This window comes from Pinus tabuliformis, chromosome 7 (genome assembly GCF_031772625.1).
Source record: "Pinus tabuliformis cultivar Carrire ecotype Pingquan chromosome 7, CPIR1, whole genome shotgun sequence".
Taxonomy (NCBI): domain Eukaryota; kingdom Viridiplantae; phylum Streptophyta; class Pinopsida; order Pinales; family Pinaceae; genus Pinus; species Pinus tabuliformis.
This window is the reverse complement of record NC_142293.1, coordinates 1,661,135,525-1,661,159,560: the sequence shown is the minus strand read 5'-3', so window position 1 is coordinate 1,661,159,560 and position 24,036 is coordinate 1,661,135,525.

The window sequence follows — 24,036 nt, the reverse complement described above, 5'->3', positions numbered from 1 at the left end:
AGAAACGTTGGCTATGGCGACTGTTCAAATTGTTTAAAGGTTCCACTATTCAATCTTGATCCGAAAAACTATGGTTGTTTCATATTGTAACCCTATGACATACATTTTGTCATGCCAATTGCTGGGATGAAAATACTCTAAATGGATCATTATCCTACGAGATTTTTACACAGAATTCATCAAATCCAAGTCAAAGAAATCCTTGGTTTTCGTCAAGCTTATGTGTGACCTTCCTTCCCCTTATTCTGAATCGACATCTAATGTTTCTATCTCTAACGAGTCATTGTTTATGATTTCGTCATCTGATTGATGGTATGGAGAAATTCTAATATATCTCTAGACCCATACTTTTTGGCCTGATACATCTCACTCCGAGGAGTGACATATTTGATACCAAGCCAAGAATTACATAATTATTGGTAACACCCTTTACCGACGCAGTATTGACATGATTTTATGAAGGTGCCTCACTTATGAGGATGCCAAGAAATTCCTTAATGAATTCCACTTAGGGGAATATGGCGGTCATTTTTCTGTTTATGCTACCATGCAGAATATCTTATGTGTAGGTTATTTTTGACCTACCATTTTTCAAGGTTGTATTCTCGTTATCTAGAAGTGTCATGTAGGATAAATTTATGATCGTAAGACTCATGCTCTACCTACTCCATTTCATCTTGTTATCACTCTCAGACCTTTTGCAAAATGGGGTATTGACTTTATGACATATAATCATTACTCAGCCAGGGGGCATGCTTATATCATTGTCACAGTATATTATTTTACTAAATGGGCCAAGGCGATGCCCACATTTAACAACACTAGAGAAGTGATCGCATATTTATTTTTCAATCATGTTATCACATGATTTGGTGTTCCACAAGCCATAGTTACGGATCACAAATATAATTTATGGAATAATATAATGACCAAACTAACTGCTAAGATGGGAATTTCCCATGAAAGTTCCACTCCCTACTATTCTCAAACTAATGGACGGGTTGAGTCTATCAATAAATTTCTCAAAACTAATGCTTCAACATAAGATGGGGGTCCATAAATCAAACTAAAATTTTCTTCTATATGCTGCCTTGTGGGAATACCAAACCTCAATAAGATATACACCCTTTAAGTTTCTTTATCATCTAGAAGCAATACTTCTAATCGAATGAGAGATTCCATCATTGAAACTAGATGTAGAAATTCTCCCTACTACTTATGTAGAAGAGGAACATCCTTTACATCTGACTTGGTTAGATGAGACATCGCGTGATACTGATATAGCTAATGAATCTCATAAAAGATGTATCAAGGCGCAATACAACAAAAGTGTCAGGTCCCATGTCTTCTTAGAAGGAGACCTTGTTCCTTTATATGACAAGGAATCTAATAAGTTAGGATCATGAAAGTTCCAACCTATGTGATCTGGTCCATATATTTTCAAGCGTGTTCATGAAAAATGGGCTTATGAGTTGGTCAATTTTGATGGAATTCCACTGGTGTAGCCTAGAAATAGGTGGTACATAAAGAAATACTATGCTTGATCTCATGCATAGTAACACTATGTACATATTGTGTATATGCATATTGAGTGTGTTTACTGTGTCTCTTTAGAGTTTCCTAAGGTTTATGTTGATCCCTTTTTCGTTTTGTTTGCAGATGACGACATACCTTGAACTGTATTTTGGTTATGCTAATGGTGCTAGTGGTAGTACTCGGAACCTATCCTCCACAACATGGGCTATATTTTCTCCAAATGGCGAGTTAGTGAGTTTACAAGGGATTTGTACTGGTCATTCTACCAACAACATCATAGAGTATAGCGTAGTGGTCAAGCTACTATCTAATGTTATTTCACATGGTATCCTTTGTTTAGTCATCAAACAAGATTCGCAACTCGTGGTACTACAACTTGCTAATGTTTATTTGGTCATATGTCCTACCACATTCCATAGGTTTTTAAGGCATTCGCCTTCTAGAAATAAATTTTGACTTCATATAATATGAAAACATTTCTAGAAGTCTAAACACATTGATAGATGCACTTGCTAATCATGTTTTAGATATACATTTGAAAAAAATGTAAATAAGTTTAATACACAACACATCTATTGAAACCATAATGGGAACATGGAAATGTTGAAGATCTATATATATATATATATATATATATATATATATATATATATATAAAGTTTGGTTTTACAAAAAAAAACCTCAAGACACGTATGGCCACATGACCCATATAAAAAAATACATGCAAATATCTAAGTAGACTAATCAAAGTGCTCATGATAACAAGCCACTACATGAGATGTTTTGTGCAGTAGCTAATCAATACTGTTAGGCACTTTGATATTGTGTTGCCGAAGTCGCATTAGAATCGGGTCAATCATGATCTCATCTATCCTATGTGTCAACCTCCCCTGTGGTGCTATACCTCTGTTAGGATCTCAGCTACATTAAGATCCTGTAGTACATCTCGTTCTACTGCAAAAACTTGTATTGGTTCTACTGTCGCCTATGGACATTCTCCTACACGAAGGAGATATGAAGCACCTATTGATAAAACAAGCCTAATACGTTCATTAACAAATCAATAGTTTCAGAAACATAAAAAATACAAAAGAATTGTAAAACTTTTAAAAATTCAAATGGTTGAAATATCTTACCTATAACATCCCATCATTCTCCCTCAGGACACACGAGATCAAGGTCATCATGGAAACCCATCCCTATGTGTGAATAACCATTGATCACAATGAACTATCTGTTCAACCATCCAAAGAAGTTTGGCAATAAACTGATCACAGATGGACTTGCATGTTGGGACATATCATCTATCCACCTCCTCATCCGTGGAACCCTCAGAACAATGGACTTGAGTGTAATCTATTGAGGCTACAGTAATGGCATCCACTCTAGGGAAAATGAGACCAAGATGGAACTGTATCCAAATTATTTTAACTTTCCCTCTCTTTGATTTAGATAGTTGTTCTTTCATATTGACCAACACTCCCTCACTCCAGTTGAAGATTGTTGGCTCCAAACACTCCACATTGTACTGCATGTATGATCTTCTAGCTACATGAAGTGTTAAGCTATCTGCCAATTTGGAAATGGGGAAATGGGTTACATCTTTTATGCTATTATTTCCATCTCTAGTTGGCTTGGATCAAGGTCTACAGTAAGTAGCGATATAATATTTCACCTTTTCTCCAACCCTTCTCTCCCCTAGAAGAGAGATGGGGACACCTCTTATGGATAAACTCGTCATAAAATATATATCCTCCACTGTTATTTGATGTATATGTTCTACAGCTATGAATTCATATTCTTTCACATCCCATGCATGAACAATATATGCTTGTAATTCCTGTAGGTTTTAACTCTATACATAAATTACCTGCATACGAATTCTAAAACATAGAAAATAAACAATGTGAGAGAATAACACATAAGACACATATACACAAAGATTTTCCCCTGGATCCCAAAACTGGGACTACCAGCTTGATTTTTCATTATTTTCCTTTCAATGTTACAACACATATTTATACATGCCGAAGCATCCAATACCATGGACCGAAAACCATCGCGTACAAAACCATGCACCGAAAACCATCACGTCCAAAACCATGTGCAAAAAACATGCACAAAACCATAGGTAGGTCTGCCCAACCTAATATAGGGTCCAAAAACAAAATTTTTTGGGGTACTGCCCTGGACCCCATAGAGTGGGGTTACCTGCACCCCTTAAATCCCTGTGATCCCCCCCGCTATGCAATCTGTGCAACGAGGGGGGGCTACACCCCCCTTCTAACCCCCTAATTAACTATGTGGGCTAGTCATTTATCTAGCCCTGCAATGCCCATTGTTTCTCTACACCAAGAGAACTTCTCAGAGCTCACAGATTTTGTCAATGCATCCGCAGTATTCTTTAAGGTGTCCACCTTTACCAGCAACACCTTTTTGTCTTCTATCATATCCCTCACAAAGTGATACTGAACATAAATTTGCTTTGTCTTTGAAAGATATGCAGGGCTCTTTGCCAAGAAAATTGCACTTTGGCTGTCACAGTCTATCCTTATAGCTCCCTGTACTAACCCCATACTTGAACACAATCTCTGCAACCAAACTTCTTCCTTGATTGCATGAGTGGCTACCATGTATTCTGCCCCTATAGTTGATAGTGCCACTACATATTGTTTCTTACTCATCCAACTAACTGCACCTCCAAATAGGTTAAACACATACCCACTTGTGGATCTTCTCTTATCCAAATCTCCAGCCAAGTCTGCATCAAAAAAGCCACGAATATCCAACACTCTGTCTAATCCTCGTCTTCCTTGGTAACACAAACCATAATCACTAGTGCCACACAAATACCTGAAAAACCTCTTCACTACTGTCGAGTGCTCCTTGCCTGGTTTTGACATAAACCTACTCAATATTCCCACTGCATGTGCAATGTCTGGTCTGGTATAGACCATCGTATACATCAGGCTACTGACTGCACTTGCATATGGAACATGGGACATGTCCTCTTCCTCTTCTTGTGTCTTGGGACACTGTTCAACAGATAACTTTACACCTACAGGAATAGGAACCTTCACCGGATTATTATCCTACATATTAAACCTCTGCAATATTGTCTCAACATACTTCCTTTGGTTTAACTGGAGCTTCCTCTTTTTCCAATCTCTTTTAATTTCCATGCCCAAAATATTGTTTGCTGTACCAATATCTTTCATGTCGAATTTGGAGGACAAATGGGTCTTCAAATCCTAGATAGTTTCTTTGTCATTTCCAACCAACAACATATCATCCACATACAAGACCAGATAAATAAAATGATCACCAATTAATTTAAAATACACACAATGATCTGCTTTGCTTCTGGTGAAGCCAATTCCTCATATAAATGTATCAAATTTCTGATACCAAATCCTTGGTGATTTTTTTAACCCATACTGAGACTTCTTTAACTTGCATACCTGTTCTTCCTTACCCTTCACAGCAAAACCTTCAGGTTACTTCATGTAGATCTCCTCTTCCAAATCCCCATGAAGAAATGTTGTCCTCACATCCATCTGTTCTACCTCAAAATCAAAGCAAGCAACAACAGATAAAAGTAATCTAATAGAAGTTATCTTGGAAACAAGAGAGAAAATATCACCAAAATCAATTCCTAACACCTGGGAATAAAATTTTTCTACCAACCGAGCTTTGTATTTCTACACATTTCCTTCTACATTTATCTTCTTCTTGAACACCCATTTGCTGCCAATGGGTTTCCTTCTAGCCAGCAACTCCACCAGATCCCAAGCCTCATTTTTGTGCAAAGATGCCATTTCATCAACCATTGGCTCTTTCCAGAGTTTTCCATCCTCTGAATCTACTGCTTCCTTCACAGTTCTGGGAACATCATCAGTAATCGATAAAGAAAAATTTGAACATAAAGCAGATGGACTATACCTTTCTGACTGCCTTCTTTCTCAAACTGATCCTCTCACACCCGGAGTTTGTGGCTCTTCATCTTTTGATTCCTCCTCTATTGTAGAGTCAAATTCTTCCTCCATTAGCTCAAACTTTATCTTCTTAGGCTATTTTGGTTGGACTTCATGTTTCATAACATCGTTCACCTCTCTGAACACCACATCTCGGCTGTACACAACCTTCCTTGTTACTAGGTTCCAAAGCTTACAAACCTTTAAACCATCCTTATACCCAATAAAGATGCACTTTTCAGATTTACTATCCAACTTGGTTCGTTTCTCCTTTGGAACATGTACATATGCATCACATCCAAATACCCTAAGATGTAAAGAAGAGGGTTTCTAACCAGTCCATACCTCTTGTGGAGTCTTATCCTCCAATGATGATAAAGGTGATCCGTTGACCAGGTAAAATGTTGTCTCCACCCCCTCTGCCCAGAATTCCTATCCTAACCTAGCACCACTGAGCATGCTTCTTTCCCTTACCATCAATGTCTTGTTTATTCTTTCTGCAACTCCATTTTTCTCAGGGGTGTATGGATTAGTCTTCTGTCGTGCTATACCACACTTCTTACCTAATTGTTCAAATTCCTTACTGCAAAACTCTCCACCATTATCTGTCCTCAACACCTTTATCTTCTTCTTTGTCTGGTTTTCCACTAGAGCTTTAAATTCTTTAAACCTATCAAAGAATTCAAATTTCTTATTAAGGAAATATATCGATGTATTCCTTGAGAAGTCATCTATAAATGATACATAGTACACAGACTTACCCAGTGATGGAACCTTCACAAGTCCAAACACATCATTGTGCACAAGTTCAAATATATGTTTCGCCCTCTTACCACCAGAGGGAAAACTCACCCGATTTTGCTTCCCATATACACAATTTTCACAGAAATCAAAATCTAGAAAGCTATTACTCATACCTCTACCATACCTTTACCACGAAGCATTCAAAGGCCCTTCTCTCCAATATGTCCAAGCCTTTGATGCCACAACATGGCCTTCTATCCAGAGACCACTAGATTTTCTGCTACACTTTTAAGAACCATAGAACTGTTGCACCCATCAAAAATAGTGCTACCTTGCAGCTTGTACATATTTCCAATCCGAACTCCCCACATCAATACTAGTGCTCTCTAAACCATCTTGTAGGTATCCTTCTCGAACACTATTTTTACACCTGCATCATCCATCTTACTTACAGAAATAAGATTTCTAGCCAATGCAGGAATATGTAGAACATCCATAAGTTTTCTAACCCTTCCACCTTGCAACTTCAACTTTAATTTTCTTCGACCAATGATTCTATCTTTCCTATCATCCCCTAAGAAGACATCACCATCATCGTGTTTCTCATACTCGTAGAACAACTCTATATGGAGAGTGAAGTGAAAGGATGCACCTGAGTCAGTGAACCATGCCTCATGATCTACATGTGTACTTGAAGAAGCCAAGTACACATCCCCACCTTCATCTAAGGTGGTTTTCGCCTCTACAGAAGGGGCATCATCAGATCCATTTCCTTTGTCAAGAGCTTTAGATTTACAGTCCCTTTTGTAGTGCCCTTCCTTTCCGCATTTCCAGCACACCACCTTTGATGAGCCCCATAAATGGGTAATTATATGGGCTCATTTTGCTTCCTAACTTAGCTTAATCCACCATTATCTTTAGTTTACTGCATGTTTTTCGATTATATTTATGCTAATAGAGTGATTTGGGTTGGTCATTATGCCATGGAGTCTAATGTGTGTTTAATGTAGATTTTTGGTCAATTTTGGAGATAAAGTCAAAGATTTAATAGACAATTGGCAGAAATAATTTGAAGTAGACAAGGGAGAGGATTTATAGGAGGGTATCCCCCTCATTTATGACTCCACACTTCAAATTCTCCATCATGTAGCTCAGAGCACAAGCAGCCACATCAATGCCCCAAAGAGGCAGTCGAGCAAGTGGAGGATAACTTCTGTTTATCTCAAGTTTTGGAAGCCAAGCCTCCCTGATTTTAAGGAAGTTGTTGGGAGCTTCAGTTGTATAAGTAGAGAGGCCTAGGGCCTCATTAGGTTGTTGGAAGTTAGTCAAATTTTTGAATTTTTGTTGCAGCTTTTCTCTACTCAACTTCGAGCTTACTTTTGTTGACAGTTTCATGTAATCCTATTATTATTTTGATAATGAAGATGAGATATTATTCGAGCTAGCACTGAGTTACCTTAGAGGGCTGAAGCTCTTGGGTTAGGGCCCAATCCAAGTAGCCAAGCTCCTCTTGTTTTGTATTTATATGCTTTGTTTCAGTTTATGAATTAGTTGTTCTTAGATAAATTTCTTTCTTGGTTAAGAATAGGTCCCCTTTAGTAATTTAGAAGGTTGTTTCCGTTTACGTTTTTTTGTAGTAGGTTGAACAGTGATAAAAAAAAAAGATACAAAAATGCCATCAACAGATCCTTGGCCTCCTTTCCTCCCTTCGGGATCATGAACTAAGGCCAAGACCCTTTGTTGCCACAAAAAACACAAATTTGCTTTTTCCATAGGATTTCTGGTGTTGCAGTTTGTTAGAAGGTTAATGCTTTGCTGTAGATCTATTTCACCATGCTCATCTTTATCTTTGCAATTAATTTCCTTCCAGGATTTCTTTCCATGTAGCATTTTTTAGCATTTACTTTCCTAGATCAGAATTTAGACTAGGTTGATGCAAAGTTCTGTTTTTTTTTATGTAGCTAGTTTCCTTGCTTGCTTAATCTCATGATGTGAGCTTCACTTATCTTACAAAAATCCTCTTTTCACAATAAGTCAACCAATCAGCCATCACCATTTCTCTTTGATCTATGTTCGACAAGCTACCAAAAGTCACTCACAAATCTGCCTTTGTTTTCTACACTTTTCTGATGAACTTTCCTCTCTTTCCTTGAACAAGTCCAACCATATTTCTCTTTCCTAATCCTTCTTGATGAACCCTAGACACCTTAACATATCACCATAGCCTTCATCTACCCTTTCCACCCACTTTCCCACCTTCAAAACCTCCAAAATTGCTCTCGACATCCTCTTGTAGACCTCCTGTAGATCCCCAACAGCCTCCTGTAGATTTTCATGTAGGTGTCTTTTTGAAGTCTGATTGCACGAAAAGCCTCTAGAAGGCTACCTGGGACCTCCTAGGACCCATCCACACCTTCCTACACCTCTGGAAACTCCAAAGTTGCCCTTTATCACCACCTAATCGGTGCCACATTCACAAACAAATAAATTACATGCATGACAATTTCACCTAAAAATACATAAAAATCCAAAAATATGTATTTTTCTCATTTCCTTCTAGAAACAACTTGAGTAGATGTTATTTACTTCCCAAGTGGGTAATGGCATTCATTTTATGGTTTTTCATCTCTCTTTCTGCAAAAGTAGGATTAGTTGGTTAAGTAGGGTTTGCTAGGTTTACTTTACATTTTAGTCTTCTTTGCCTTTTTGCAAGTAGAGTAGCCTCTATAGAGTAAGATTTCCATTCTTCCATCACATATAAAGCTTCTTCTGGAATCCATAGAAGTTGTCTTGAGCTCCTAGTGATCTTACGCCATCTAACCAAGTGATAGCCTGTAGTAAGAACTAGTACTTGTGCATACAACACCGTCGCTTCCAAGTTTGTTACAAACTACCGGGTTGATAAAAGTAAAGTAGAAAGCCCAGAAGTTGCAGCATTATTGCTGCAATACTGGTTGTCACCACTTTTTGGTGCCATTGCTAGGGAAGCATCAGAGTATTTTGTGATTACTACTTTTCTTCTATTTTCTACTGCAATATTCTGCTAAGTAGTTTATTTTAGCAAAAGTAGAGTAGTTGTTCCTTTCATTTTCTGCATTTCCTTTTCAATTTCTACAATTTCCATTTTAGCAAACGTAGATTAGCCATTTCCTCGCTTTCCTTTCAATTCTACAACTTCCATTTCAGCAATAGTAGATTAGTCATTTCTCTGCTTTCCTTTCTGCATCTCATTTGCTTTCCTTTTCAGTTTTGAAATTTCATTTCAGCAAGTTCATTTCAGTTAGTTGCAATTTGTTTATTCAACCAATTTCAGTTTTGCAGGTACAAGCAGAAAAAAATAAAAAATCAACCAAAAGATTTCTTTTCATGCCTCGTAGGAACATAGATAATTCAGGAAAATTCTTGCCCAATACCCCCACCACATCACATAGCCACCCTTCTCTCTTCTTCAATGGCAGTGATCAGGAAGAACCTTTAGGTGAACAACTAGAGATATTTGAAGAACCTATAGGGGAAGAAGAAGAAGAAAACATCCCTCCTGAGACAATGGCTGAAAACAGAAATGCTAGGGGGAATGGAGAAAGAGTAGAGGGTACCTTTCCCATCCAGGAAACCAATGGGGACACCAAAATGAAGAATATAAGTCCCTCGGCCCTACCTCACTTCCATGGATTGACTACAGAAGATCCTGACACCTTTTTGTTTGAGTTTGTTGTTATCTGTTGAACCTATGACTATGCAGACGATGAGAAAAAGTTGGAACTATTTCCTTCTACTCTCAAGGATGCAACATTGCGCTAGTTCATGGGGTTACCTGGCAATAGCATTACAACTTGGGCTTAGATGCAGTAGGCCTTTAATAACAAATATCGAGACTACTGTAGGTCAAAAGACACCAAGGAAGAAATCTTCCGAATGACCATGGGAATGATGAATCTTTGGAAGATTATGAAGAGAGGTTCCAGCTCAGTTATAAAAGGGCCAGGTGCACACTTAACCCTGAATCTCTGAAGTTGGTCCTGCTCAGGGGAATTCCATAAGACCTTCTAGACGCCCTCCATCTACTGGCTTGGGGAGACATCTACCAGCTACCTTATGAAGATATAAAGATTGTTTTTAGAAACCATTCTAGGGCAGCCGGAAAGAGAGGTAGGGGGAGTCAACCCAAAGCCAGTACCTCCTCCTCAAGTTCATCCCTCAAAGGTGAACTTGGAAACATGCTGGAAGACTTCAAGAGTGAGATGTTGTATACTCTTGCCATGCAAATGGATACCTTGCATATCAAAAGGAAACAAGAGGAAGCAAAGAGGGCTTTGGGAATTTTTTGTCCTAGGTGCACCAGGAGGCATCCTAGGAACGAATGTCTATTGAACTCTATAGAGGTTTGTTCAGTTTGTGAAGAATATCATTCTACAGATAAGTGCCCTTCCTTGCCCAAACTTAAAGTTTTATACCAGGGGTCCAAAGGAGCCACTGAACCACTCTATTTTATGAACCAAAGGAGACCGCATGGACCTAGACCATACCATCAGGGGATGCAAGGGGCATCTTAGGCATACTAAAACCCCAACCAAGCCACTTCCATACCTTCTTGGGGCCCTCCTACTCATCCTTGCTAGTCCACACCTCCTCCTTGGTCCTATCCATCTCAATATCATGCCTAACCAGCTGCTCATGCGTTTCAATCCTATGCTTAGCCATAACCACAGTGGAATGCATCTCATCAGGGGTGGAGGCCTCAGTACAACTCTCCTCCCACTCTTTTGCCTCCACCACCTACTCAACCACAACCATTGCCTGTTGCTCTACCAAGGCAACCCCAAATGCCTACCTAGACAAAACGGAACCCTAAAAATAGACAGGCCCAACAAGTATATAATGGGGAACCATCATGCCCAACTTATGCTGTGGAGATTTAGGAGATTAGCCTATGATCTGGGAAGGTTCTCCCAGATAGCCAGCCTCCCCCTCAGGAGGTTGAGGAAGATAAAGAGGAAAGTGAACTGAAAGCAATTCCACCCTTTCTGAGAGACTATCAAGGACAACACAGCCCACCCTAGAAGAAACTGAACTTCTAGGAGAATTGAAATAGTTATGTGTAAAGATACCACTTCTCCAAGTCATAAAAGATGTGCCTATCTACAATAGGTTGATCAAAGAGAAGTGCGTTAGGCATCCAGGAAGGTGCAAGAGAGATGCCTCAACCATCAATGTCATAGGAAAATTGTCTGACCTGATGCTGGGGTAGGTAATCTATCCAAAATATCTAAACCCTGGAAGCCCAGTGTTGTGGGGAAAAATGCCTATGCAGGACGATCCTATCCACCTAAGGTGTGACAGTGCCTTAGCAACAAACAAAGCCAGCTATTCTGGTATTCTTCCTTTATGAAATGTGAAGGAAGAGAGATAAATAGACTTACCGGTGTCTTCCGTTTGTCCCTCGATCTGGTCTCTCTTCTCTTTGGGAGTTCACTGCTACTTGCCTTCTTGCTCGTCCAGCTTCAATTGATTCCTACAAGATCACAAGAGAACAACTACTTGCGGCAAGAGAAGAACTCTACTCAAAGACAGATATTCACATTCATAACTGATTCAGGATTAGAAATAAACCAAATACGCTAATGCAATCATACATCAAAGATACATCAGTATATAGGAGAAACCAAGATAGCTTTATTGATGAATAACAAGGTTCAGGAAGAGATACAACCCAGAGAGGTCCAATCCAGCATCTCCTTCCCAGCGAAATGGAATTCCTATCTTCACCTCCCTTCAAAGCATTAAGCACCCAATGATCTCAGTCTCAAACCAACAGTAATTCTTTGCAATAACAAAATTCCAGCCTCCAGATCTCATGGAGGAGAGATCCATATATAGATGTTTGGAGAGAGGATGAGTCAGCTTGAGATCTGACTAGTGTCCTCTCCCTCTGTCAGTTCTTGATTCCACTTGGAGGTTCTTGCTTCCACTTGGAGATTTGGAACCACTTACTCATCACCAGTCGAATTCCCTAAGGCAAGTGTCATTTTGGAAGCTTCCTGGGTTTTGACACCTTGAGAAATGAGCTTGCCACATGTCCACTCTCGCTCAGCGCAGGTAGCCAGTGTTGGCTTTGACATTCAGCGCAGGTAGCCAGTGGAGCCATTGAAATTCAGCGCAGACAGCCAGTGGAGCCATTGACATGATCCTGAATTGACTTGTTTTTGAGCAGATTCTGGTGGAGAACTTCTGTGAATTGCTATGGTTTGTTAGCCTTGTTCCTCTAGGGGTAGGAACAACATGTTTAGGGACTTTGGATCCCTTAGATTATGGACATTTCATGCTCAATGCTGTAAGGCACAAAAATGTCTATAACAGTTGCCCCCTAAAGTATGAGGCCGTTTATCGGGTGAAATGCTTTATCCAGGAGGGTCCGAAGTTCATCCAATGCTGGGAGGAGACCTGTAATAAGATACAATACAATACATTATTTTTCATACTGCTTTCATGATCTAGCTGAGGCGGGCATTCCCATGCTCAGCTTTATAAATTCATTTTTCTGTACATAGAACAGACAATCGTCTGATGGTAGACGGATAATTTCGATGAAATTATCATCCTTTGAGTAGGATGATTATCTGCTACAATGATGTACATGTCAATGTCTTTATTTTTCCTGAATATATATCGCAGCCCGGATGGATGAAACTAGATCCGAGGTCTTCAAACTCGTTCAATCTTCACTCTAAGTACAAGTCGATCCACGTGACAAATGCTCTGAAGTCGAACATGGAAAGACATCGATTGATTACTAGTCAATGAGGAAAACCGTTAACGAGCGCGAGAGGAATCACCGATAATGATAATGACCCTCAAGGTACTGCAGTACAATTCACGTGGTGTGAATAAAGGACTTGGCGTCGAACACCACGCAAAATCTTTCGGTCGAAGGTCATTGATGTATACCTATCGCCGGAAGTGAGAAACTTGCCATTGAGGCATGCAAGCTTCAAAGTACTGAAGGGGGTGTTCCTAGATCAACTTCTTGGATAATGAGTTGATGTCGACAAGAAGCGATCCATCAAAGGAGGGCCTTAATGAGTCCCACATCAATGACACGGAACGGAGCTAATGATTTTGATGGAGGTGAAAACGATCTGTGACATATGATTCAGGGTGGCGGTCATGAATGGATGAAGGATAATGTATGGCAGTGGATGGGACACGGTTGACTCTTTCTGAACGACTTCTCTTGAACATGTGGCGACACTGATGCGATGGATCGGTAGCATTACCCCAAATATGGATGGTATGGCGAGACCATGGTGATGTGACCGGTGAATGAAACAACCCAACCCAATTGTGGTACGGAGGAAAAGTGTCATGTTCAAGAGCGACTTGCTACCATCAAAGTTTTCTTGAGTTTCTCCCAATTTTTCCCCAGTCATTGCTGACCAGTACCTCTTTATTTTTGTCAAGCTTGAGGAGGATAACATATGCTTGTTCTATAACCTGCCCTTCGGGCAAGCCCATCGCTATGTTTTTACGAGCCTAGCGATAGTGAAAGTCGTTCTCGTCTAAAGACAAGTTTGTCGCTATTTAGTGATTTTAACGAGTCTAACGACAAGGATAACTTGGTCCTTTTCATTTTTAGAGAGTCTGAAAAGGAACATAAAGTTAACTCCAAAAGTCCTTTTTCGTCATCTAATCCCTTTAGTCCGAAAAAGTATAAAACAATACAGAAGGGATGAGTTTTCGATAGCTTTAACGAGCCGAACAAAACAAGCACTCGATCTTTTTGTGCAATAATCCCTCAGGTCCAAAAAGATTAAAATCTAGAGGAGGGATAGCACTTCCTGTCGCTTTAACGAGCTGGAAGGCCAAAACTCGGCAATCTTTTCATATTTTACGAGTCAGTTGAAAAGAGCTTAAATAAGACTCGTCTTTCGAGGAACGAGTGATAAACAGGGTTAGCAGCTGATTCCAGGTACAGGTTGGAATTTTCCAATCACGGCAGTGTCACAAGGATGGCTAGGTGAAATCACTCTTCGCAGCTGTTCCTCAAAATGGGTAAACAATCATATGGAGGTGAACGATCGGCCAATGGAAAAGTGGAGGTGACGGTGCAAACACGACCAAGGCTTTAATGGCTGATAAGGTTACATTCACAGATGGCTATTTACCGTGTAGTTCATTTTTTAATGAGCTTAAACACGGGAAAACATTTGCTCAATCTTATGTTTATTTTTTAACGAGCATGAACTATGTGCTAAAACTGCTCAGATCTTGCGTTTATTTTTTAATGAGCATGAACTGTGTGCTAAAATTGCTCGAATCTTGCGTTTATTTTTTAACGAGCATGAACTGTGTGCTAAAACTGCTCGATGATAATTTTGCATGCCCCCAGCATAACAACGCAAATCGAGGTGCATCCCAAGCTTCATTGCATTCAACTTGGTGGTTGGAATGAAGGTTTACCTTTGAGATTGGAAAGGAGATTGTTTCATTTTTTAATGAGGTTGACACAGTAAAAGAACTATCCTCATGACTCCTTGTTTCATTTTTTAACGAGGTTGACACGAGATTAGAACCGCCCTCGGAGCCCACTGTATTTACAGTATTTCTATTAGGGCGATGATCCATGCTGACAAAATGTTTAGGAATCTTCCGAATCCATTAGATATAGAAGATTTCATATTGTAGGTTTCCACTGTGGCCACTTCCGCCAGATTACTTGCAGGCGGTAGGGCATTGTTGTGGGGAAAAATGCCTATGCAGGACAATCCTATCCACCTAAGGTGTGACAGTGCCTTAGCAACAAACAGAAACAGCTATTCTAGTATTCTTCCTTTATGAATTAAGAATGAAGAGAGATGGATGGGCTAACCGATGTCTTCCGTTTGTCCCTCGATCCAGTTTCTCTTCTCTTTGAGAGTTCCCAGCTACTTGCCTTCTCGCTCGCCCAGCTTCAACAGGTCTCTGCAAGATCACAAGAGAAGAACACTACACAAGACATAGATTCATATTCATAACTAGTTCAGGATTAGAAGTAAACTAAACATACTAATGCAATCATACATCAAAGATACATCAGTATATAGGAGAAACCAAGATAGCTTTATTGATGAATAACAAGGTTCAGGAAGAGATACAACCCAAAGGGCTCCAATCCAGCATCTCCTTCCCAGCAAATGGAATTCCTATCTTCACCCCCTTCAAAGCATTAAGCACCCAATGATTCTGATCTCAAACCAATAGTAATTCTTTACAATCACAAAATTCCAGCCTCTAGATCTCATGGAGGAGAGATCCATATATAGATGTTTGGAGAGAGGATGAGTCAGCTTGAGGTCTGACTAGTGTCCTCTCCCTCTATCAGTTCTTGATTCCACTTGGAGGTTCTTGCTTCCACTTGGAGATTGAGAACCTCTTACTCATCACCAGTCGAATTCACTGAGGCAAGTGTCATTGAGGAAGATTCTGGAAGCTTCCTGGGTTTTGACACCTTGTGGAATGAACTTGCCACTTGTCAGCTCTCGTTCAGTGCACCTGGGTAGTGCTTCTACCTGCGTTGCAGTGTAGGTAGCTAGTTCAGGGTTTGCATTTCAGCGCAAACAGCTAGTGGAGCTCTTGAACTGATCCTGAATTGACTTGTTTTTGAGCAGTTTCTGGTGGAGAACTTCTGTGAATTGCTGTGGTTTGTTAGCCTTGTTCCTCTAGGGGTAGGAACAACATGTTTAGGGACTCTGGATCCCTTAGATTATGGAAATTTCATGCTCAATGCTGTAAGGCACAAAAATGTCTATAACAGTTGCCCCCTAAAGTATGAGGCCGTTTATCGGGTGAAATGCTTTATCAGAAGGATCCGAAGTTCATCCAGTGCTGGGAGGAGACCTGTAATAAGATACAATACAATACATTATTTTTCATACTGCTTTCATGATCTAGCTGAGGCGGGCATTCCCATGCTCAGCTTCATAAATTCATTTTTCTGTACATAGAACAGACAATCGTCTGATGGTAGACTGATAATTTTGATGAAATTATCATCCTTTGGGTAGGATGATTATCTGTTGCAATGATGTACATGTCAATGTCTTTATCTTTCCTGAATATATATCGCAGCCCGGATGGATGAAACTAGATCCGGGGTCTTCAAACTCGTTCGATCTTCACTCTAAGTACAAGTCGATCCATGTGAGAAATGTTCTGAAGTCGAACATGGAAAGACATCACTTGATTACCGGTCAATGAGGTAAACCGTTAACAAGCACGAGAGGAATCACCGATAATGATAATGACCCTCAAGGTACTGCAGTACAATTCACGTGGTGTGAATAAAGGACTTGGCATCGAACACCACGCAAAATCTTTCGGTTGAAGGTCATTGATGTATACCTGTCGCCGGAAGTGAGAAACTTGCCTTTGAGGCATGCAAGCTTCAAAGTACTGAAGGGGTTGTTCCTAGATCAACTTCTTGGATAATGAGATGATGTCGACAAGAATCGATCTATCAAAGGAGGGCCTTAATGAATCCCACATCAATGACACGGAACGGAGCTAATGATTTTGATGGAGATGAAAACGATCTGTGACATATGATTCAGGGTGGCGGTCATGAAAGGATGAAGGATAATGTACGGTAGTGGATGGGACACGGTTGACTTCTCTGAATGACTTCTCTTGAACATATGGCGACACTTATGCGATGGATCGGTAGCATTACCCCAAATATGGATGGTATGGCGAGACCATGGTGATGTGACCGGTGAATGAAACAACCCAACCTGATTGTGGTACGGAGGAAAAGTGTCATGTTCAAGAGCGACTTGCTACCATCAAAGTTTTCTTGAGTTTCTCCCAATTTTTCCCCAGTCATTGCTGACCAGTACCTCTTTATTTTTGTCAAGCTTGAGGAGGATAACATATGCTTGTTCTATAACCTGCCCTTCGGGCAAGCCCATTGCTATGTTTTAACGAGCCTAGCGATAGTGAAACTCGTTCTCGTCTAAAGACAAGTTTGTCGCTATTTAATGATTTTAACGAGTCTAACGACAAAGATAACTCGGTCCTTTTCATTTTTAGAGAGTCTGAAAAGGTACATAAAGATAACTCCAAAGTTCCTTTTTCGTCATCTAATCCCTTAAGTCCGAAAAAGTATAAAACAATACATAAGGGATGAGTTTTCGATAGTTTTAACGAGCCGAACAAAACAAGCGCTCGATCTTTTTGTGCAATAATCCCTCAGGTCCAAAAAGATTAAAATTTAGAGGAGGGATAGCACTTTCGGTCACTTTAACGAGCTGGAAGGCCAAAAATCGGCAATCTTTTCATATTTTACGAGTCAGATGAAAAGAGCTTAAAGAAGACTCGTCTTTTGAGGAACGAGTGATGAAACGGGTTAGCAGCTGATTCCAGGTAAGGCTTGGAATTTTCCAATCACGGCAGTGTCACAAGGATGGCTAGTGAAATCACTCTTCGCAGCTGTTCCTCAAAATGGGTAAACAATCATATGGAGGTGAATGATCGGCCAATGGAAAAGTGGAGGTGACGGTGCAAACACGACCAAGGCTTTAATGGCTGATAATGTTACATTCACAGTGGTTATTTACCGGAAGATAGTTCATTTTTTAACGAGCTTAAACGCGGAAAAACACTGCTCAATCTTATGTTTATTTTTTAACGAGCATGAACTATGTGTTAAAACTGCTTAATGCGGATTTATTTTTTAACGAGCTTGAACCCTGCGGTAACACTGCTCATGGCGGGTTTATTTTTTAACGAGCTTGAACCCTACAGTAACACTGCTCATGATAAGTTTGCATGCCCCCAACATAATAACACAAATCAAGGTGCATGCCCCCCAAGCTTCATTGCATTCAACTTGGTGGTTGGAATGAAGGTTTACCTTTGAGATTTGGAAAGGGGATTGTTTCATTTTTTAATGAGGTTGACACAGTAAAAGAACTATCCTCATGACTCCTTGTTTCATTTTTTAACGAGGTTGACACGAGATAAGAACCGTCCTCAGAGCCCACTGTATTTACAGTATTTCTATTAGGGCGATGATCCACGCTGACAAAATGTTTAGGAATCTTCCGAATCCATTAGATATAGAAGATTTCATATTGTAGGTTTCCACTGTGGCCACTTCCGCCAGATTACTTGCAGGCGGTAGGGCAAAAGTACCCATTAGGGCAGGGTCTTTTAGGAGACCTACTCCAATATTTTGAAGCGAATGATTGCTTCCATGGATCATTGGAATGCTTTCCGTAACTTGTGAACTGTCGGGGAGGAAGGTTTGTTGGTCGATGACTATAATTCCTCCTTGAAAGGGAAATGCAATCTTCCTGAAGTAGGTTGACACAACTGCAGCCATGGCATATATCCAGGGCCTTCCCAGTAGGATGTTGTAATCGAGGTTTCCATCAATTACTTCAACATCAATTCCTACTGTTTTGCCCCCTAGTTCAACTTGCAAGTTACTTAAAATCCCGTATGGAGTGTATGATCATCCATCAAATGCTTTTAACGTCGTTGACAATCTCAACAAGGGTGGTGAGCCTAAATTCTTCCAGCAACTCATCGACATAATACACGTAGATGCCCCCTCATCAATAATTGTTCGATGAACAGTTTTGTTGAGGGCTTTCACTTGAATAAGGAAAGCTATTTGAGCTGGTAACTGAGGGTCATATCCTTTATGATCAAAGGCCGCAAGATTGGAATCCCTTGGGCCAATCCCACCTATTGCTGATAATAAAGCTTGCTCTTGGGAGAGGCAATTTTGCGGTACCTCAAGTGTCGACATAGCGGACGGCGATTGGGCCAGGTCCTCTACTATATTATAATTCTGTGCTACTTTGGCACGAGGATTAAATGTCGATTTGTGTACTCCTCCCTTTGGCGACTTTATCATTGGTTCAGGAATGATGGGTGGCACAACTTCGGTCAAAGTTGTCGTCGAACTACTAGGTTGTTCATTAGCCTTGTTATTCGATAGCTGTGGATTCCCGTAATCTTTATTCCTTGTCAAAGCATCATTTTGCTGCTTTGAGACAGACAACATAAGCACTTGGGATCGGGAAGTATTTTGATTAGCAACCAGTTTGGTTCCCAGGTTTGGAAACGGATCAGTCAATACTGCTGAGGATTTTGAACTCTTAAAGAGTTTCTTAACTTCAGCTATATGTGGACAATCTCTCGTCCAATGATCCTCATCGCATATATGACACCCCGCAGGGGGTTTCCTTTTTCTCCCTTTCTTTTTCTTCTTGCCCCCCGGTTGCTTCAGTTGTTTGCCCTTGTCGGTCGACACGGCATTTACTTCCAAGGCAAGAAGTTCCTCATTTGCATTTTGATTGGAAATCTTACGGGCTTTTTTAGATGTAGCCTTTGTCGATTTCGTGTCTGTCGTGCCAATCACGCCATCGCCAACGTGAGAGTCATTGTTTGATTTAGGAGGAGGAGGAATTGGGAATTCCGGTCTAGGGGCGTCAGGTATTTTGTCGTAGAGCGTGCGAGACTGAGTATAGACCAAGTCCAGATATTGCGCACGAGCGATGACTTGCTCTTCTATTACGACTCCCCCCTTTGCCACATCTTCCGTGATGGTAGGAAGTAACGACTTGATAAGCCATTCAGCTAATAGCTGATCGGGAACGTACGTTTTTACCATCCTACGATGACGTCGCCACTCATGTATATGATCAGATATGTGAGTGGCCGTTGTCTGTTTGAAGTTGGTTAGGATTTCCGTTCCCATTTCATACCTTATCAGTAATTGAAAATGGGTTAAGAAAGTCGTGGCTAAGGTGCTGAAATTGTCGAACGAAGCTCTAGGCAATTCAATATACCATTTTGCCGCTGGACCCGTTAACGTCCTCTAAAAGAGGCGAAGTCTTATCGAATCATCATTCAGGGTGTTTGATGAACACCATAGATGGAATGTCATCACATGATTCGACGGATCTTCACCCGGATTTCCATTAAATTTAGGAATATCTGACGGAAGTTTATGCGGAATCGCTGGCCAAAAAGGGGCATAAGCAATTGGATCATTCGTCAGCCGGTTTAGATCTGGTAATTCTAGAGTTGCTACAAAGGGCAACTGTTGATTCAGGTTAGGCGAAGCATACCCAGGATAAGATGGGATCGCCTGAGCAATGGGTCTTTGCAAACCAGCATAATGCTGGCAACTTTGACAAGGTTGATGGGCATAACCATTACAGTATGGTTGCCCATTACTTACAAAGGCTTGTTGCTCAGGTCCTTGATATGATTGCTGGAATGGCGGTTGTTGAGATTGTACCAGCTCTGGTTGTTGGACCATTTGCTGTTGTCCAATACCGGATGATTGACCAAGATGAGGAGTCATAGTACTTGTTTGAGCCTGAGTCGCTCCAAATAAGGAGGCACTAACCTGAGGTTGTGATTGAGTCGTTGAGACAAGGGGCTGTTGTATTGCAACCTGAGAAACTTGGGGCCGACATACAACAGGTAGCGCTTGCACTTGCGACGCATTCACCATAGCAGGTATAGTGGGAATATTCGACACAGGGTGTACTGGTTGCATTGAATATACAACCCCTGGTTGTTGAGGCAGTATTGGTACCCAACCGCTGGATGTAATTCCAGCGTAACATGAACTTTGTTGTGAACTCCCGTATGGATAACCTCCCGGAGGGGGTAATGAAAGGGCATACTGCCCCCCATACGGTGGTAATCCGGCACTGAAGGGGATTGTTTGCCCTTGGGGACCGGATTGCCCAAATTGACCTCCAAATGGATCAATTTGTTGAGTCTCAACATAAGAAATACCAGATGATAATCCGGATGAAGAAATAGGAACTAACCATGTCGTCGTCCCTGATTGGACTCTGGCTTGTTGTTGATAACTTGCCGGGACAGATGGTATACCGGCGTACATTGTTGGAGTAGCAGCAGGAGGTTCTACTGCTGTTGTGTCGGATGACACAGTCCTAGATGTCGACGGTTGTTCAGACATATTTAGTCTATCCAAAAGATTTCTTAGCGATTCTACAAGAACTTGTGATGAAGGGAGACTAACTTCGAAGATCAACGAGGGAAAGGTGATGATTATTCCGTTTAAAATAAATTTTACGACGCTTTAGACACAACTTGTTTTTTCAGTTTTAAAGAGTCGAGAAAAAACAAAAGATGACTCTAGTCTCCTTCGATTTTTAACGAGCCTGAAGTGACAAATGCTCGGATGGACCTTTTCCGTTATAGAGTCTGAAAAAGGCCAAAAGGAACTGCTCTGGAGTTCTAGGCAGAGGGTGTGCCAAACTTTTCGCAAAACCGCAGAATACTTTTTAGGGTACGGGCGGTCGATCTTCCTGAATGCTGTGTTCAGTGCATTGCGATCAGTAGGGCGACCGACACGGCTTCCTAAGGATAAAGGTTATATTCCTATAGGGGTCTCCCAATATATATGCGACGGTACGTGGGAGCACAATCCGTACTGGTACTAATCGTCCCTCAGGAGGAATCACCCAACCATCAGTGAGGCGACCAGTGACCAGGTTTTACGACGCCGGAACACGTCTCTAGCCTAGACCTCTATGTTGTGCGTTATGTTGCAAAGCGTTGTTAAGTTCATTCAATTTATTTTAGGTTGATCTTTTTAGAAGTTTGCCTTTCTGGATCACCACGAGATGTATGATACAATTCCTAAATGCAGTCTAAAGATGATAAGCAAGCTTTATATCTTTTCAACTTTGAAAATCCTAGCTACAAAGGGAAAATAAAGACACCATCTTTTCTCAAAGAGCAATCAGCACACTCTAATGCACTTTTCCTAAATCAAGCATGCAAACTATCAAGATGCAAATGCACAATGCAGGTGTTTGTTTTCCACTTTCTTAGTATTGATGCCTACAAAGAAAGCTTTTTGTACAACTTTGAACTTGCTTTTAAATGACAAATACAAACAAGTTTACTTTTTCGAAATCAGAAAGGGTAGAAAAGAATACAACACTTTACGACTTTCGAAATGAACACTTGTTTCGACACTTAAAAGAGACAAACTCAAACCAAAAGCAAAAGCAAATGTATAATCAACTGTAAACAGCCAATGAACTCTCTCCTAAGATCACAATCGATAGATCTGAATCAAGGGCTATAGGATGATTATTTCACTCATGCAAAGGAAAACTGTAAATGATGCCACAAACACATAAAAACACTCACAGTCTTTTTGTACAAAAGGAGGCGAAATTTAAGCAGAGAAAAGGAGTTATCAGACTGGTACCTATGCTGGTTACAGGCTGCAAAAATCAGAGATCAAAACAGGGCAAAACAGAGCAGAGAACCCCAGCTGCACAAGGCCAAACTGGTTCAGCGCAACCTCAACACAGAGGTTTTGACATTCAGCGTAGGTGGCCTTCACGGGACCTGCGTTGAAATGCAGAACCCCTTCACAGGGTTCGCGCTGAAGGAGAAACGAGAGTTTCTCACTGGGTTCTGGGTCACAGTTTGCTGATTAATCAACGGTTTCAGGCCAAATAAAAGCAACAAGCAAGGTACAATCAAAGGGATGCTTTGAGGGGGTACTAAGATCTATCACAAAGGATCATCAAATCATTTGTGAGTCTATTGTTCAGATCATAGACAAATCTAGTGATTGGATCAAAGCAGCAACTGTCTACTTTACATCTGAGAAGAGCAGATGCAGTTCGATTGTTGCTGTTGAGTCTATGAAACAAACAATGATAGAGACACAAATAAAATGACTAAACAGATCTCCCCAGCGGAGTCGCCAATTTGTTGTGGGGAAAAATTGGCGACTTCGCTGGGGATCCTATCCACCTAAGGTGTGACAGTGCCTTAGCAACAAACAGAAACAGCTATTCTAGTATTCTTTCTTTATGAATTAAGAATGAAGAGAGATGGATGGACTAACCGGTGTCTTCCGTTTGTCCCTCGATCCAGTTTCTCTTCTCTTTGAGAGTTCCCAGCTACTTGCCTTCTCGCTCGCCCAGCTTCAACAGGTCTCTGCAAGATCACAAGAGAAGAACACTACACAAGACATAGATTCATATTCATAACTAGTTCAGGATTAGAAGTAAACTAAACATACTAATGCAATCATACATCAAAGATACATCAGTATATAGGAGAAACCAAGATAGCTTTATTGATGAATAGCAAGGTTCAAGAAGAGATACAACCCAAAGGGCTCCAATCCAGCATCTCCTTCCCAGCAAATGGAATTCCTATCTTCACCCCCTTCAAAGCATTAAGCACCCAATGATTCTGATCTCAAACCAACAACAATTCTTTACAATCACAAAATTCCAGCCTCTAGATCTCATGGAGGAGAGATCCATATATAGATGTTTGGAGAGAGGATGAGTCAGCTTGAGGTCTGACTAGTGTCCTCTCCCTCTGTCAGTTCTTGATTCCACTTGGAGGTTCTTGCTTCCACTTGGAGATTGAGAACCTCTTACTCATCACCAGTCGAATTCACTGAGGCAAGTGTCATTGAGGAAGATTCTGGAAGCTTCCTGGGTTTTGACACCTTGTGGAATGAACTTGCCACTTTTCAACTCTCGTTCAGCACACCTGGGTAGTGCTTCTACCTTCATTGCAGTGCAGGTAGCCAGTTCAGGGTTTGCATTTCAGCACAAACAGCTAGTGGAGCTCTTGAACTGATCCTGAATTGACTTGTTTTTGAGCAGTTTCTGGTGGAGAACTTCTGTGAATTGCTGTGGTTTGTTAGCCTTGTTCCTTTAGGGGTAGGAACAACATGTTTAGGGACTTTGGATCCCTTAGATTATGG